The following is a 5,807-nucleotide window of genomic DNA, read 5'->3' as shown; positions in this document are numbered from 1 at the left end:
CAAGTCACTTAACCCCTGTCTGCCTCAGTTTCCACATCTGTAAAATAAGAATAGTAATAACACCAATCTCCCAGGGTTGTTGTGAGGATCAAACAAGATAATAATTGTAAAGTGCTTAGCATAGTGACTGGCACATACTAAGTGCTATATAAATGTTACCCATTATTACTGTCATTATTGTCATCATTATTATTATCATTCCCTTTCAGTTCTAACATTTTAGATAGGGAGGGCAGGCTCAGTTATGCAGGATGGTGAATGCTGCTAGCATGAGGAAGATGGACTTGAAATATGTATGTCAGCTCTCACAGCAGTCTGTATAGGAACCTTATCCATTCATCTCCCATTCAAGGAAAGGGTCCAGATTACCTTGGTCATGCCTGATCCTGACCAGTCTGCATTAAAGTTTATACCACATTATATGGACCTCCCACCACCATGAATTCATGCAGTTCCTCCGCTACACCAGAGGAATTCTCCTTCTCTAACTTCTTTCGTCAGGTCCCATCTCAGATTCCACCTCCTCTGTGAAGCCTTCTTTGATTTTGCAGCCATCGCCGATCTCCCTCCTCAAATTTTCTTAGAGCACTTTGCCTGGAATGTTTCTTTGTTTGAATCATACACTACCTTATATCATCCTTTTTGCGCACATATTCTAACCCTGTTTTAGATTGCAAGTTCTTTGAGGGTGCAGGCTGTCCCTCCACCACTACCACCACCAAGCACCCCTCCTAGCATATATATATAGTAGATACTTAACAAATACTTATTCTATTGAATTGATTATGAGTAACAATTGTGTCTGGGATCTTTGGACCTCCTATTCTCTCATCTAGCTCCAATAGCCATCTCTCATCCTATCTCTCATCTCTCACCTAGCTACCATAGCCACAGTTTTACCGCAGCAGCTTTTCCCATCCACTGAGATCCCTGAGGCTAGCGAAATGCTCAGACTCATCTCCCACTTACATAACTCACTAGTGGCAATAAGGGAGTAGGGCATGAGAACAGTATGTTTTTAAGTTGAATTCAAGAATATTAACAATCTAACAGTAAGAACCTGCTGTTGAGCCCAAGAAGCTGCCTTTCCCACTAAGGAGCCCCTCCCCCTGTTCTGGACCCATGCACATAGTCCAGACCACATTCAGTCCTTGGGGAGCCTGGTCTCTTATACCATTGAGATTAGGCTCCCTTTTCTCCCACTCTCTGGCTTGTTAAACCTCCATCCTGGTGCCCTAGTGGGGAAAATATTTGAAGCTTAATATGGGGGGAGGGGGGTGTGGACTATATGTTGTCCATATAAGTTATATGTGTCTGTATGAATCTGCCTAAATGTGACTCAAAGAGAAGCATGAATGGATATCTCTTGGGAGGTTTGGATTCCTGCTAGGACGGAAAGAAGGTTGAATCCCAAGGCTGAATACTCTGCTCTCCTCAGAGAAAATGTCCCAGGCTCTGTATTCCCCTAAGTATTGTTAGTCTAGGAGACATAATATTTAAGTTCAAGCTGAACTCCTGGTCACTCTTCCTTAATGGGGAACGAATTCCCCACACTGTATATCCAGGGCTTGACTCACATTCCATCAAAAGCCAGTTACACAAAGACCATATATAACAAATTACAAATAAGCCTATTTATCCAAGTCAAAAGCCAATAGAAGTCAGAGAAGTATACAGATGAGCATCTACTAGACAGAGTATTAATATAAACTGGACATGTAAATATGTCCAGAATAAACTGGACAGAGTAAGCAGGCTCTTCCATTGGTAGTGAGATAGCTCAGCTCAATCAAGGGAACGTGAATAGCAGATCTCAGCCAGGGTGAAATTCCTCTAAGTCTCTAGTGTAGTAAACTGGAGATAGGGATGTGATTGAAATGCTGAATCCTCTTTGGCAGCTTTCCCCCAGGGATCTAAAGAGAATCTGGAAGTTCATGTCTTCTCTCTTGAAGCTGGAAGCCAAATGACCAGCATCTCTCTTCTCCTAAGCTCTTGCAAACTTAAAAGGTGAGAAACTAATCAGTCCTCACCAGTGAGTAGAGTCTCAGGCAAATGGGATTTGAACTGAGGATTACATTAAGTTGTGGCCTCTGTTTAGGGGCTCCTAAAAGGATAGGATAGCGATATTTAATGTACAGTATGAATCAAGTATGAGACAGATATTTGTCTCCTACATACAAAAGAGATGCTGGTGCACAGGATTCAGTAGCATGATTGATAACATATGCCATAATCTTCTGAAAGGTTGATACCTAAGCCTTTTCAGAATGATAAGGCAATTTGGAGGCTCACTGAATAGTCATTCCAAACTCAGAAACTTAATCAAGGTAAATTGAACTCTGAAATTCCTTTATCTGTTTATAATCTTTTGTCAATCTATATTTCCCTCTGCCTTACAACCCTTAACCTAGTTCTTTGTCTTGTGACTTCCAGTCCCTCCACCCTTCAGTTCTTTCCCATTACAACACCTCAGTGATGGAAACCCTCTCCCCCTTTCCCTGCCTTAAACCATTGATAAACCAAATCAACTCTACCTTTTTTCTACACTCAAGTACCTTATCCTCCAATGTAAGTACCCATCACAACTTGCTTAGTACTACCCTTAGATAACTCCCACTATTCACTGCCTTTTCTTTTATTCTTATGTTGCTGAATGAAGGTAGAGAAAACTCACAAACTATGCTAATTGAGTCCACTGTAAATTTATGCTATATAATCTCAACTGGGCCCTCAATACAGCAAGGCAATTCTTTTACATCTCCCTAATCAATTCACTGTCCCACTCACCATAGTAGACATTCTAAACCTTTTCATCCCTTCTCAAATTTTGCATAGTATTGCTCCTGCCCTCAGCTGAAAATCTTGCCTATTTCACTGAAAAAATTGAGACCATTCACCTCACAACACTCAGATATCTTCTCCCACTATCTCCTCCACTCTGTCTCATATGAACTGGTATCCCTCCTCCCTGCCAAGGTAAACCCCTCTGTATGAATCCTTGATCCCATTCTATCACATCCTTTTTCAGCAAATTGACTCCTCTGTCATCTTCACTTTCTCAGCAACCTTCAATGTCTCCCTCTCTACAGACTCTTTTCCTACTGCCTACAAACATGTTTATGTCTTCCCATCCTTAAAAACCCTTTCCATGGTCCAACCATTTTTGCTAGCTATCATTTCATATCTCTCCTCCCTGTAGTGGCTAAGCTCCTTGAAAAAGTCATCTATGGTGTGACTCCATTTCCTTTTTCTCTCTTTTTTGGGGGGAAGAAAGAGTACAAAATGTTTATTTTAAAAGCTTAATTTCAAAGAAGTTAGTTTTGTCTATTTGCAAAACCTGTTTAAACACCATGCTTTTTTTTTTGGCTAACTAGGCTGAATTTTTCATGTTTACAGATAATTCTCATCACCATAATTTGAACTAGATGATAATTTTTCATTTTTATCATCCAAATATATTTCCCTTTCAAATAAATTGCTTTTAAAAATGAAAGCCCTAACAAAAATATATTCAGATGTCCCTAAATTTTTTATTTCTTGATGATATTCTATGGTCGACCACTTCTTCCTAGTTACCTGCAACAGGACACCTCCCTGCTTGCTTCAGTTGTCAAAAGGTAGCACTGCACAGTTCCTTTGGCAATAGATTATGCTTGCCCTTGATTCATATCAATGCTAAAAAAGTTTAACTTAAGCTTAGAATTATTTTGCTCCACTTGCTCAGTTTTCGATAGCATCCTTGTAAAATTACTGTAGTTAAAAGTTTTGTAGAAATATGGTACTTTTTTGTTTGTTTGTTTTAAAGATTGGCTGGATTTAGATGCCATCAAGCTTTTCTCTTATACTAGAGCAGTGTCCCTAGAAAAATAACTCACTGGGGATATTTTCTTTCTAGCGTCTGAAAGATCTCTGGGCTCCCACTCTTTCCTACTTAAGTTATGAAGCCCATGGCAAACAGACAGATACTCAATATCAGCTCCTCCCTCCATAATTCCCACTTTGTCTACTGACTCCTGGACCGTAGTTTCCTCTACCATATAGTTCCCCTATGTTCCACCAAAGTTTCCACTCTTCATCAGACTGTAGTTAGAAGTTTTTGATTATAGTTTCCAAAATCATTGTAGTTTCCATTTCCATAACTGCTTCCTCCATATTTGTCATAACCACTTCTACACCCCCACCCTGGTTACCATATTCTCTACCACCATAAAGGATATCTTCTTCCTCCTCGAAAACCAAGACTACTTCCTATTGGTCCTCTTCTGTATCATTTGTGACCATCTTCAAATCCACAACCCCTTTTATATCCATCAGATGCTCCTCTAAAATTGTTTCTTGTGCCTGGTGCAAAACTTCTGCCACCACCACAGGAATTTCCCCAAACCAAAACTGCTTCCTAGAATTTTGAACTTCCTGTTGTCTCTTGCCTAGATAAAGCCTTTCTTACTTCTACATCTTGTTTCTTTGATGATATAGTATTTTTGCAATGTAATTTTATTCACAGAATCATGGGCATCAGATGTAACAAAACCAAAGTTCTGCTCCTTAAAAAAAAATCAGACTGTAAATATTTTAATATTTTCAATATCAATATTTCAATATATTCAATATCAACATTCAATTATTTCAATCACTTTGATCATATTCCTCAAAGTAATTTCTAAGGTGATGTTTGTCAGTATCTTCTTTAATTCCATCAAGAGTTTCTTTCTGGTAAATTGAGCACCAGGTTTTCCAGATCCATTTCTGGCTATTACTCTATTAAGGTCGACCATTTTTCCATCAGTTGAATGAAGTCTTGCAGATGTGGTTGTATCAACTTCAGCCATAGATGAAAGATGTATGGAAACCTTCATGATTTTTCATGTCATCCTTATGAAGGGACCATGCCAATCTTTTCTGTATAATTACAATGTCAGTATATGTGCTGTCTAATTGAGTATCTCTCTCTCAGAAACCCTCTACAATTTGACTTCTGATCTTACCACAGAAAGAAATAGTTATTGATAACCAATAATCTGGGGAGGTCCAGAGTTCTTCCCTTCTTCCAAAGTCCTGATTTTAAAAAGCAAAAAGCCCAGTCTCTAAAACAGACATGATTGACAATGAGATTGAATTAACACTCCTCAATCTTGATCAGACCCCACCCAACCTTAAGGAATTTAATCTACTCAAACTGGGATGGAGACAAATCCTTTTGTCTATATAGCCCAAGGCTGGGGGTGGTTTGAGTATAGAAATGGTTTCTCTGTCTAAGGGTAACATGATGTCACTCTCAGCCCCTCATTTTAATATAGCTCACCTCCCATTGTGTGAACCATTCAGAGTTGATTGCCACCTCTCAAGAACACCTACTCTTTGAAGGATATATAAAGTATGAGCCCACCACCATGATTGTCTTTGGTCTAAGAGAAAGATGGCCAAATGAACATTCTTTTATTAGTAACATGTGGCCTTATTAATAAAATGATTAAGTTACCCAGAAACTATGTTTCTCAAATCTTTTTAATTGTCACACCATTCAATAGAAATTGGTGTCTCCAAAGTTACCAATGATCTCTTAATTGCCAAATCTATTGGACTTTTCTTGGTCCTCATCCTCCTTTACCGCTCTGCAGCCTTTGATACTGACAATAACACTCTTCTCTTGGATAATCTCTTCTCTAGGTTTTCATGATTCTACCCTCTTCTGGTTCTCCTCTTACCTTTCTGACCACTCATTCTCAGTCTCTACTGGATCTTCATCCAGCAGTGACATGTCCAGTAACTGGATGTCCTCCAAGGCAGTCTGGAGCACTTCTATACTA

At 39.2% G+C, this 5,807-nt stretch overlaps 1 non-coding gene and 1 pseudogene across 1 annotated transcript; both read right to left on the bottom strand.

The window, feature by feature from the left end:
- Positions 1–3,972: 3,972 nt before the first annotated feature.
- On the bottom strand, positions 3,973–4,856 carry LOC110218551 (heterogeneous nuclear ribonucleoproteins A2/B1 pseudogene; annotated as a pseudogene).
- Positions 4,837–4,943, bottom strand: LOC144456013 (U6 spliceosomal RNA). Its single transcript, XR_013484925.1, has one exon. It is a non-coding gene; the product is annotated as a U6 spliceosomal RNA (small nuclear RNA).
- Positions 4,944–5,807: the final 864 nt, after the last annotated feature.

The sequence above is a fragment of the Phascolarctos cinereus genome, unplaced genomic scaffold (assembly GCF_003287225.1).
Source record: "Phascolarctos cinereus isolate Bilbo 61053 unplaced genomic scaffold, phaCin_HiC Scaffold_2;HRSCAF=192, whole genome shotgun sequence".
NCBI lineage: Eukaryota > Metazoa > Chordata > Mammalia > Diprotodontia > Phascolarctidae > Phascolarctos > Phascolarctos cinereus.
Note: the sequence above shows the minus strand (reverse complement) of the source record. Positions and strands in the feature narration are given on the sequence as shown.